This window comes from Vicugna pacos, chromosome 14 (assembly GCF_048564905.1).
Source record: "Vicugna pacos chromosome 14, VicPac4, whole genome shotgun sequence".
Lineage (NCBI taxonomy): Eukaryota > Metazoa > Chordata > Mammalia > Artiodactyla > Camelidae > Vicugna > Vicugna pacos.
Window position 1 is genome coordinate 45,786,880 of NC_133000.1, and position 12,930 is coordinate 45,799,809.

At 39.6% G+C, this 12,930-nt stretch overlaps 1 protein-coding gene across 13 annotated transcripts in view; it reads right to left on the reverse strand.

The window, feature by feature from the left end:
* KLF12 (KLF transcription factor 12) overlaps positions 1-12,930 on the reverse strand; it is a 407,719-nt gene that overhangs the window by 72,045 nt on the left and 322,744 nt on the right. The window lies entirely within an intron of this gene.

The following is a 12,930-nucleotide window of genomic DNA, read 5'->3' on the forward strand; positions in this document are numbered from 1 at the left end:
GCTAAGTACATGCTTGCTCAGTCAACTTCCAGATTCTGAACCCTAAGAAGCAAGGTCACGAAGGGGACCAGGGTCCCCTTAACATGCTACTTTGGCATAAGGATTATTTTGATCTGAAGGCCACTGAGAAAGAAGGAGCTCTCTACTTTTCCCTTACATGCCTAAAAGCAGGGCATACATTTCCCTCTTGCAAAGGAAATTTTCATGTGCTGATGCGTTCCCCCACCCCCAGGAAGAGGAGTACAACGTACAACTCTCACCATCGGAGGTAGAGGTGGTACTGAGATGAGTCGGCATAAACAGTCCTCATTACCATCAGTTTCCTCCATACATTTTGTAATCACCTTCCCAAAATTTACCTTCCCAGAAGTGCAGACCCCCTTTTCTTATTTCTAGTGACTTCTCCACAATTTATTACCCTTTGTTAAAATGGTCCATAAGCTCCAAATTCTAACCACCCCTTGAGTTACTCATCCCTGAGTATTCCTGCATGCATGCATGCATGTTTTATGTGTAAATCAACCCTCCCCCCTGCCTTGCTAATCCAGCTATTGTCAATTTAATTTGCAGGCCCTCAGACACTAAACCTAAGAGGATAGAGGAAAAAATGCTTTTCCCCTCCTCTACAATAACTTCTTCCAAATGTCCAGGCACAGAATCTGTGGGAATAGGGGCAGAAGGACAGATGAATAGTTATTTCCAGGGGAAAGGCCTTCTGGATGTGATGCTTTCCCGTCGAGCTTTAAGAAAGACAAAGTCAATTCAAAACTTTAGCTACATAATAGGGAAAAGACAGTAACGAACATATTGTTTTATAAGCTTCCAGGGTTGGAGTCACCCACTGGAAATAGCTGAGATTTCTAGGAACCGCTAATATCTTCCAATCAGGAGCGAGCTGCTGGACGTCCGGCTCTTTGTGGGTCATTTCCTGGCAACACCACACGCTCTGCTCCCTCTCCTTGTGGCCAACATCCTGTTTTTTTCTTCCTGTATTAGGGGCTGTGAGGCCTAGGCAATCTTCAAGCTTGTGTTATCTTTACTCTTTATGTCTCAGACACTGTTCTAATTTACAAGACAGGAGAGAAAACAGGGATTTTAAATTGGTCTTGAAATCCAGTTAGAACCAATAACCCAAGGTTCACTAGAACAGTCTCAGCTCTCCATAGCTGTCCAGAGAGTAAAAATCATTTCAAAGCAGATGATACAGGTCTAGCCCCTCGGAAGGGCCAACTGCAGTCTTTCCGCACATCCAGAACCAGACTGCACTTTGCTCTCGGAAGGCTTATTTCTTCCAACATCCCTTATTAACATTCTTTTCCTCACAGCTCTTCTCAAAGGCTGCTGCAGCTGAGCTGCTCGGCACAGATTTTCTGCTCCACATGGAGGAGGGGATGTTAATTATGCAGAAAGATGGAGAGAGGCCAGACAGCCCCTCTGGTGAACTGTCTCATTCAAGCACGGCCCACTTCCTGCTGTTTTGCAGCTACAAGGATCACCTGTTGGTCTTGGCACCCAGCCAAACTGGGGCCTAGCGGAAATGAGACTCAGCTAGAAATGAAAGCCGGCTCATATTCCACCACCCCAAACTGGGGAGAGGGAGAAAAAAAAAATACGCCATAAAAATGTATAAGAATTTATACACAAGGTAGCAAGATTCATTTTTTTTCTTCTCTTCTTTCTTTTTTCTTTCAGTCTGTCTGCTTGAAATACAATCATCAAAATGGAACTGTGAGCCAAAAAAATGTCTCCGGAGTTCAGGGCCCCTGACCTAAGGGAAAATACAGGAAATCCTCTTGAACTTCCCTACACCCCCACCCCCCCTGCCCAGGGTGTCAGAATCCTACAGCCTAAAAAACTTTTTAAGGAGTAATAGCTCAAACACTCATAGTTCTTTAACTCAGTCTGCATCCTTTAAAAGTTCACTTCTTTTATTGTTTCCTCCTTAGCCCTATTTCTAGCCATCATTTTAATTCCGCCAAATGAAGTCTGATGACTCAGGAGTATTTTCTTATTGACATTTCTCATTGCATATATCAGTGGAAGAAATGGGTCCATTTAACCTATAATTATTATATTCTCTAGGTATTTCTATCTTTCATCAAAATTTCATTGATCCATAGATCAAATACTATAAATAATTTCTGTAATGGTTTAAGAGTCTTCAAAGAACTCCTGATTGTGTGTATGTGACCAAATAATTATAAGGCTGCTTAAATTGAAACAAGAAAGCTTTTTTCCCCTTCCCAAAGTGAGTAAATTGATAACCTGGACTTAACTTCATCTGATAATGTAGACCCATAAAGGTCTGCATTTCAGCTACCCCTGCAAATGTTATTTCTTCAAAAGGAGATGCAGTGTTTCCATCAGCTCCATGTTTAAATGGTAACACTTTTTACCATCGCCTACCTTCTTTCCACATAGAGCAGCCAGGCAGGTAGCAAAGTCAAAACCCCAGTAGGAGAAACCACTGTCTAATCTGCATGTCATGCATTATTCATGACCTCCTGATTCCTGCACCTGCATCTAGGCAGGAAGCTTGCAGGGAACGTTCATTATTCTTCTCTTAGCCTCACACGGGCTCCATTACTGCTAAGCCACTTTGTTCTGTAACTAAGGGTTTCAGGCCTTAGTACTAACCGCTGGATGCTAAAAGAGAAAAAAAAATCACCATCCTGAAGAAAAAGGGCGATCTCGGTTGTTTCGTAACATGAACTGAATCCTACAACGTGCGCTTCTGAGACTGACAGTTTATGTCAGATGGAAATGCTCGCGTTTGGTGATTTACATTACATAGAAAAAAGGAAGCTATAACATTAAGGCCATTCACACCAACTGTCCTATTTATATACACTTACTCATCTGAGGCAGACAGCATGTTTATAATTTTACCGAACACAGCGTTTAATTTAGCTTTCCTGCTAAGCACGTGAGAACATTTTAGGCACAGTAATACAAAAGTGACTCTTCCTTCTTTGGGTATAAACACTAAGGGACCTGACCCTCAAATCTTGTATTTTAATGACTAATATTTATAACCAAGAGAATAGATCACTTTGTTTTTCAATGTTTTCTGGAACCCGCCTGAATGGCTGGTGCCTGGAGGCGAAATGTGATACCCAACACAAATTACTGATCACCGATGGACCGCTGGGAAGGGCATTTCCCTACCTTTTCATTCTCCCCACCACTGAAAAGTTGTGACAATTTAAATCCAATCTGATAGCCCCCAGTGGAGTCAGGACGAAGTGGTGAGGAGGACCAATGGTGTCACTGCCTGGGACTGAACTCGAGCACCATCATTTCCCGACAGTGTCATCTTAGAGCAAGTTACTTAACCCGTCTGGGCTTCCGTTTTCTCATCTGCACAAGGGAGGCAATAATAGTGGCCACCTCCTAGGTCTGTGACCTTTAAATGAGTTAATAGTTTTAAAGTGTTTACAACAGTGCTTGGTACCCAGGAAGCAGTTAATACATGCTAGCTTTTATCATCAGAAGTGCCGATTGGACTGGAAAGAACAAGAAGATGGAACTGGCATATCCAGCTAATTCCTGAGGACTGAGATAACCAATGTTACCTACAGAGCCTGCATTCTTAATTACTGTGCTAATATGACTTCTCTAAAGGCCAGGAAATGGCAAAGAAAAATAAACACTTATAGAGGAACATGAACCAAATACTGTGGTTTCTGAGGTACGGCTTCCTCTCTGGCAAATCATTTTTTATGTTCTTTATTAGAAGACTTATCTTCTGTTTACTAAATTGGATAGTATTTCATTTATGTCCCATTCAAGAACAAGTCACTAATTACAGCAATGTGAAGTCATTCCCATTTATTAAGCCCTTTCTAGGTGCCAGACACCATGCTAAGGGCTTTAGCCACATTGTCTTATTTTCCCCTCAAAACATTAGTATTTTCCCTTTGAGAAAATAGGTTTAGAAGAGTTAGGTAATTAGCCAGAGTGACACAGTGAACAGCAAAATCAGAACCTGGACACAGGTACGTCTGACCCATCTTCCTCCAGATTATCATCCAGTACTTATGAACTCGTATGTTTTCCCTCCATGCCACCCCAAAGGATGCGATCAACTGAATTATCACCAAGGACTTTAATGAGAGACCGAGCATTTATTTAAGCCCAACTGAATATCCTATAGTACAAACAGATGCAAAGTGAATATATCGGTTCTCCTGGCCTAAAATTGGCACCGAGCTAAAGATTAAGCCTTCAGGGACTCACAAGAAGTAGAGTCACAGTAAGGTACTTTGTTCTCCCTTTAACTCTTTATGAAAATTCCTTGCTACTAGTGTTGCTATTTAAATACATAATGTACAACACATGTAAGTTTTAGATGGTAAATTGAATCCGCTTTCTCACTTCCCATCTTTTCTAGCACCCAGTCCTATCCAGTTTGGGTCCACATCTACCTGATGAAATCATCTCTGTTATGGTCATCAATAGTCTCCATGTTTTCAAATCTAATGGTTAAGGCTCAGCCCTTATCTTCTCCAGTCCTCCGCGGGGACTCACGTAACTGATCACTCCATCCTCGAAAAGCTTTCTCTACTCAGCATTGGTGATATTTTCCCAGCTTTCCCTCCTCCTCTCCTTTTCTCCTTTGCTGAGGCTCCTTTTCTTATTCTTCTGGACTCTAAATGTTGGTCTATGGGTCACTTTCCCAGGACCTTCCTCTTCCCTCTTTCAACTCACTCCCTAGCTGAAGGAGTCTCCAAAGTAACTCCCCTCACACCCTTGAAGACATCATCCCACCTGTAGACCATAGGTACCATCCAGATAATAATGACCCCCGGATTTCTACCCCCACCCTATCCCCGTATCAACACCAGACTCAGGTTTTTCAATCCTAACCAACCTTTCCTTTAAAAAAAAAAAAAAAGGGAGGAGGCATTCCTTTCTATGTCTTCCCAGTCTCTGAAAAATCAGATTAAATTAGTATTTCAAAGACCAATAAAATATTTATTGTAGGAAATTACTCATCTAGTAGATTAGAGATTTTCATTATCAAGATCATGAGAAATTATTATATATACATATTTTTTCTTCTTAAATCCATTTTTTCTACTGTATAACCGAATGATAAGCCCATACTTTCATCCATAAATTGTTTCAGTTCTTTGTCAAAATATACACTTTAACTACTCAGTTTACTACATTTGTGGAAGAAAAGATTAATCTAAAAATAACTCCACAATTATTCTTAAATATCAGAATTTTCCTATGCAGAATCACATGAAAGATAATTTTAAAGTAACTCTTGGTATTCCTGTCTTCTTATACACTGTTCCTTGTACTGAATACAATTTCTCACGATTATTCAGATTAGTTTGGATGTTTTTACTGTAATTTATATGTATACACACCACACTTGACCAAATAAAAAGAAAAGTGTGACTCCATTATTTAAACTAAGTGGACCCTTTCTGTTCTCAGTATTCATCAAGTCAGTAATTTGATGACCATTAGAAATGCCATAATTTTTTTAAGGTTTTTCCCCCCTCATTATCCTTAATTCTCTCTCTATGCAGAGTCACTGATGTTATTTTTAGAAGAGTAGGCTGAATTTAAACATCAAATAGAATGTGATCATCTCTTCACTGTTAACTTTAACAGTCTAAATTTTGTTAAACATAGTGTTTTGAAGGGGAAAGCATGTATTTCTGCCATACTCAACAGAACGAGAATGTTCTAAAAGGAGAACATTCGGTTTGTACAATGTTAATTGGATCATATTAGGTCATGCCAGCTTCATCCCAGCATCCCCACGTGCTTTCTCCGTGGCAACGACACTGATGATTCTCTTCCCTCCCTTGTCACCTGGTTAGGTAATGCTCAACTCTAAGAAGCCATCCCCAACCTCTTGGTCTAAATCAACTTGCTCCAAGTTCTCATAGCACGGGGTACTTAGCACATATTAACTAAAGATGCCATTTGTTTGTTTGGGGTGGGAAGGGATAGATTGCGAGTTCAAGATTTGCAGATACTAACTAATATAAGTAAAATAGATAAACAACAAGTTCATACTGCACAGCACAGGGAACTATATTCAATATCTTACAGTAACTTATGGTGAAAAAGAATATGAAAACGAACACACATATGTTCATGTATGACTGAAGCATTGTGCTGTACACCAGAAATCGACACATTGTAAACTGACTATACTTCAATAATAATAATAAAAAAAGATGTTGTATGTTTAGTTTCTTTTGTCTGTCTCTCCAAGAAGACAGTATGCTCCACGGGGACAAGGGAGCTTCTCTTTTCACTCACTGTCACAACTCCCTTACCTGTCACCAAGTGGGTGCCCAATGGATAACTGTTGCAGGGTTAGCCCCGTTTCCCTACTAGACCTGAGCTTCTAGGATGGATAGCAATGGCTAAGTCTGTCTAAGTCACCACTGCATCCTCAGAACTTATGACAATATACAGTACACAGGAGGCATATAATAAACATTTGTTAAGCAATGAGATGTCGAAAAAGGATAAAATATCTTCAATTTAGAAATCTGAGCTATTTTACTAAACACCTCCAGAGCACCTAGAGCTTCAATAATTAACATTCACTAAATCCAACAAACTTTATGCAACAGTGACTATTCTTGAAGTCTTGCGTTTGGAATAAGACAGGATCTCTGCCCTTAGGCAGTTTGAGTCTAGTTGAGATAAACAGGTAGCAACTACCATAAAACGGTAGGAAAATTAAAAGGGATTTCAATTTTTACTGGAATAAAGAAGAGGTTAGAATTAATTCAAGCTGTAAAATTACACAAAAGGTTACAAAGAAAAGACCTTGACCTTGGGACATGAGGGAAAAGTAAACTTTTCATAAACAGATGCATGGATGGACCTGGAGACCATCATACTAAGTGAAGTAAGCAAGAAAGAGAAAGAAAAATACTATGTATCACTTATATGTGGAATCTAACAAAATGACACAAATGAGTTTACATAACAGAAACAGACTCACAGACATCGGAAACAAACTATGGTTACCAGCAGGAAGGAAGAGTAGGGAGGGATACACATTGGGAGTTTGGGATTTGTGGATACTAACTACTATATATAAAAGAGCTAAACAATAAGGTCCTCCTGTATAGCACAGGAAACTGTATTCAATATCTTGCAATAGCCTATAATGAAAAAGAATTATGAAAAGGAATATATATATATATATACATATATATATATATATAGATGTATGTGTGTGTCTGTGTGTATGTATGTGTGTGTATATACATATATATATATAAATATATATAAGTAAATAAATGAATCACTATGTTGTACACCAGAAATTAACACATTATAAACTGACTATACTTCAATAAAATAAAAGAATGCTGCTGTGAGTATATATATATATAAAAAGAAGTGAATGATGGTTGGAAGATACTCTAAGAAGAGAAGTAAAGTTAGTCATCTCACCATGAAAGTGAACTGAAGGTGTAGGGTGGACAAGAAGGTATGCTCGGAGAAGAAAGTCTCTCAGAAAAATTAGGGAGAGATGAGCTAGAATGTTAAGGCAGGGGTAGAACATGGACCAGTAAGTCCAGGTCTGACTAAGGAGTTAGTAAATGGGGCAGTCGGCTGTGGAGCAGCAGCAGTCTTTCCTCTATTGGTCAGAGCCATGTATACATGATGTGTATCTTTAATGTAAGCAGTATTTATTGCATACCTATCATTTATTCATTCATTCAAGTATTACTTAGCATCTATTATGCCAGACACTGTTCTAGGCTCTCAACACTGTGAATTGTGTTAGTGGAGAGGATAGTACACCTATTAAAGCGTGGTTCCTGACGTCAAGAAGCCTACAGCATGACATGAGTTTGGACAAATGACTGGTCACCATGGTGCAATGTGATAACTGGCCAGGGGAGCAGAGAAAAAGGGCATCTGAATTACACTTTGGAGCAGACACAGACATTTCCTTTGGATTATAAGTAAGGTGAGTTTAAAGGAAAAGTTTCTCAGATATGGAAGAGGAAAGGGGCATCCAAAGATATGAAGAGGCACTGAAGGGTAGAAATAGCCAAAGCAAAACTACAAACTGTTCAGGGTGTAAAGGGCTGGCAGGCCTGGAGGGGCAGGAGATCATATAATGGCCGGAAACACTGGAGACTCCCCACCCATGGGTGGGAAGCTGGAGTTACATGACTCAATTTCAGTTCATGTGATCTCATGACCAAGATTAAGAGACATGAACTTCTCCACCCTTCCCTCAATGCCAGAAAAGCCCAAAATAATCCGTTTCTCCTTCAGTGTTGCCTTGGGCATTAAATGGCATCAACATCAAATGTGTCAAACATCCCAGACGCCTAGGAATCATCCTTGACTGAACTTCCCTCCCTACATCCAACCCATTTTCAGGCCCATCCGCCACATCATCTCCATCCTATCCACTTTTCATTTCCACAGTCACCAATCTATTTAAACCCACTCTCCTCTCTTACTAGCACTACTCCCAAAACCTCCTCTCCCAATCCATTTTTTGCACTAGAGCCACAGTCATCTTTTAAAAAAGCAAAACTATTTTTCTCTTGCTATTATCCTTTTAGTGGCTTTTCACTGCTCTTGAAATAGACCCAAATCTCAACATGGCCTAAATGCCTATGATCTGGCTTCTGCCTACCTCTCCAGCTTCACTTTCCAACAATATACCCCTACCCCCTGCTGTCTGTGATCCCACCACCCTGGTCTCCTTTCAGTTTCAGTGCCTTTGCTTATGTGGTTCCTTTCCTACAGAAGCCCCAAGAAGCCTTCCACCCCTTCATCTAGTTAACTCTTACTCACTCTCAGGTCTCAGCTCAAAGATCACTTCCCCTTCTCTGACTCACCAAACTGGACCATGTCCGTATTAGAGACTCTGATTATTCTCTGCATTTGTCCTTCTGATCAGGCTTGCAGTTATATACAGATGTAATTATTCAATAAGAAGCAGAAACGATTTTCCTTTGCTCTCCACTATGTGCCGAGTATTGGACCCTACATCTGGTGCAATTAAATACTTCTCTATAAATAAAAGATGATGAGAACTCGTACTAGTAGCCTTTTTATTTTTCCCGAGATTTGTTCTTGCAATAATATAGAAAGATAAATAAGTATATATAATAACTTTGTACATATATTTAATTTAATGTGCATTTATTTTTATAGTTAATATTTATTTAATGTTATATTTATATTATATATATATTTTTAGGGTTTATTTTGGGGGGGTAATTAGGTTTGTTTATTTTTAGAGGCAGTACTGGGGATTGAACCCAGGACCTCGTGTGTGCTAAACACGCACTATACCACTTAAGCGATACCCTACCCCTTACATTATATATTTTAAAGTTTTAGGACTTCTTTCATTTCTTTCAGCAAAGTTTTACAGTTTTTGGTATGCAGGTTTTAATATCTTTTTTTTAATTTCAGAGTTATTTATTTTTTTAGTTGTATAGTCAGGTCTACAATGTTGTGTCAATTTCTGGTGCACAGCATGTTTCAGTCATATATATACATATATATTCCTTTTCATATTCTTTTTCATTATAGGTTACTATAGGACATTGAATATAGTTCTCTGTGCTGTACAGTATGAACTTGTTGTTTGTCTATTTTACATATAGTAGTTAGTATCTGCAAATCTTGAACTCCCAATTTATCCCTTCTCATATTTTAAAGGTAAAATACAAGGTGGAAGAAAATGTGAGTGAACACTGATGTGGCCAGGATGTTGTCCCCTTTGGCCCCACAGAAGGTAGGTTCTTTGGACCCTGCATCAGCCCTGCCCAGCACAGTCTGAGCACAGGACCCCTCTAGGGCCAAGATGCTGAGACACATGCATCTATCACTTTCTCATCACTGGAGAAATTCATGGAAAATTAGCAGACATCATGGAGAGACCGGTGAAATTCAAATGAAGTCTATAGTTTAATAGCACTGACCTATGATAATTTCTTGGTTTGGACAACTGTACTATGATTCTGTAAGATGTAAACTGTAGAGAAGTTGACTGAAAGGGATCTGTGAACTCTCTAGTGTTTTTGCCACTTTTAAATCTTCAAAGTATTTCAAAATAAAACACTTTTAAAGTGCTATTCCTTTGCTGGGATAAAAATGTAAGCAATAGAGATCTTCTAGGAACTACTTTTTTCTCTGTTTTATTTCATGCTTTTCAAGTTAGTTATTATCGATAACATTCATTTTATAAGTTCATAACTATAGAGTATATCTCTGTGTGTATATTCCCTCTGGCACATTTTTTTTTAAGTAATTAAACTCATCAATCAACAATTCTACTGCTTTCACCCATCACGGTTTTCATGCACTGGGAACAGAATTACTAATAACAAGTATGCTCTGAAGTAGAAGGAAGTATAGAAGAAAAAAAGATGAAGACACTTTAAAAGGTTAATAAAAATAATGCTATAGTGAATTGCAGGGGGGTGCAATTTAGATCATGTCTACAGACCTACAACCTTACTGTGAAACTGACATTTATCTAGGTAACACAGATTCCACATTCCTGCTCTGACCTGAGCTACCCTGATAATTGCTTCAGTTTTTCACTACGTTTTGCATGTATATAAGTCTGACATATTGTTTTCCAGCATTCAGTATACGGTGCATTAAGGTTCCTGTGTTTTACTATGTGAACTGAAACACTTAAGACTCATTCGTTACTATGGATGGAGCTGGACGAATTTCATGATGACAGACATCCTGATTGGTAGTTATTCTATTAGTCACACTGCTAATGCCTTTTATTTGGTGCGCTCTGTCGAGAAAGAGTAGTAAGTAGTTGAAGAATTACTTCAAACGCTTTTACAGCCTCCGGCTGCATTAATTTTGAGATGCCTCATTTAGGCTAGAAAAAAGAGGCAATGTTAAAGTATGTAATATGGGCATTTTGTCACCCCAAATTGGATCTATTACAATTCAGCGTTCTCTCAAGAAGGTGTTATAGCTCACTAGGCTGCACCATTTTTTCTTTGAGTAGGACGAAATTTTACATCATTTGGTTCACAGGCACAATGAAAATGGCATAAAGAGACCCTAAAGATGAGAAGCCATCTCGAAGGAGAAAACATAGTTTACATTTCACTTTCAAAAAAATTTCAAATGTTAGGAAACCTTCAATCTGATGATTAAATGTAACTGTTATCTCTACTTTAAATAATGCACTTAAAAGGAATGGATTTATGTGTTTGCATGTGTGTGTATAAACCCTGATTTGTCTTTAAGTAGACATCAAATAAATCAAAAGGAATGATACCCAAGAGAGGGACTCAACTCAGGACTGACTCAGAGAGCAGTGTGATCTGTAGACAGCTGCAGAGGTGGTCCTTCCACTGCCAAAAGTGACAGCCAAGAAGCTTGGAAGACTCTAAAGCAAAGAAGCCAGGAAATGACTTACTAGCTTATGCTGAGACACTTTATTTCAGAACTCGGCATGAGTGCCAAACACATCAATCAGTGCCCAGAGGGCTACAGGTGTTTGTGGAGACCAGCAAGGAATATATGATATATGAAGCATCACACCCACTTACCAACAGGACTGGACAGAGAGCAATGCACCCACCATATCAGCACTTTGAAAATGCACCAGGCCCGCCACAAATGAACAACATGATTTTTCTCCCTAGAAAGTACAAAGCTGCTGGAAGATTTCATTTCACAGGAGAAAGGGTATCACGTAAGAATTCACCTGCCAGCGGTGTGCAGAACGACTGGACATGTAGATGACTAATACTGAGATAATCCTGACGATACTGCAACAGTTCAGATATAAAGGGACAAAAGTCAAACCCCTAGAGGTCCCGAGGGAACAGGGAGAAAAGAACTGGTCAGAGAACAAGAAGCAGCTGCATAACCTGCGGACGTTGGACAGGGGAAGGGGAAGGGGAAGGGGAAGAGAAAGCTTGAGTTGTGGAGACTAGAAACAAAGTGGGAAATGGGATTTTAGTTTGAGGCAGCAGGAGGGCAGACTTACAGGCATGGATCTGACTTTCAGAAACACAGAGGGGAAAGCTGCAGTTGAAAAAGTGGGTGAGATGTTTAAAGACACACGACAAAGGCAGAGGAGTACAAAGTGTCGACTCCTGTATCAGTGAGATACCTGATGGCTGAGTGTCGACTCTGAGATACCTGATGTATCTCAGGGCGGGAGGGAAAGGAAGAATAAGGGCTTAGAAGGAAAAGTCAGTGAGATACGAAGAAAATATTAAGAAATCAGATGAGAAGGAAACACAAATACTGTTAGATCTTCTGAAAGAAACAAGAGTGGGAACTGGGAAAGGACCATTACATGGTCAACCAGTAACCGTACAAAGAATCATTTTTTTTGTAAAGCTGTAGAAGGGATGAGTCTCTAGTGTGTTCAGACTTCAAAATGGGGATAAAGGAAGGTTGGAAAATAGCTTGTATCTGAGCAGTTTCCCATGAAAGAAGAGAAAGAACTGGAATAGCCAGTTGGGACAAAAAAAAAAAAGTCAATTGGTTTTTCATTTTCTCTTAAGAAAAGGGAAGTTACATTCCGTATGATAGGAGAAAGGCATCACGGAAGAACCTGAAATGGTTGAGAAGCAAAAAAACGTAGGAACCAATCCTAGAAAAGTCAAGTGAGTGAGCACAACGCTCTGCCCCGATACGCAGCAGCTACGTACACACAAATACTTTCTTAAAGGTGAGGGCTTACTGTGAACTTTGTACATGTTAAGAGTTTTACTGGAGAGTCTCACTCATCCACATGGCAGCCCAGGAGGTAGGCATCATTTGAAAGTCAGCTTGAGAGCTGCGATGCACCTAGCCCAGGGACACACACCAGGGCTGAAACTCACATCCAGGCTTCATAGACGCCACGCCACACTCGTGAACAACATCCCACCTGGCTTCTTTCATGGGCAAAAGAGTAACTATTTT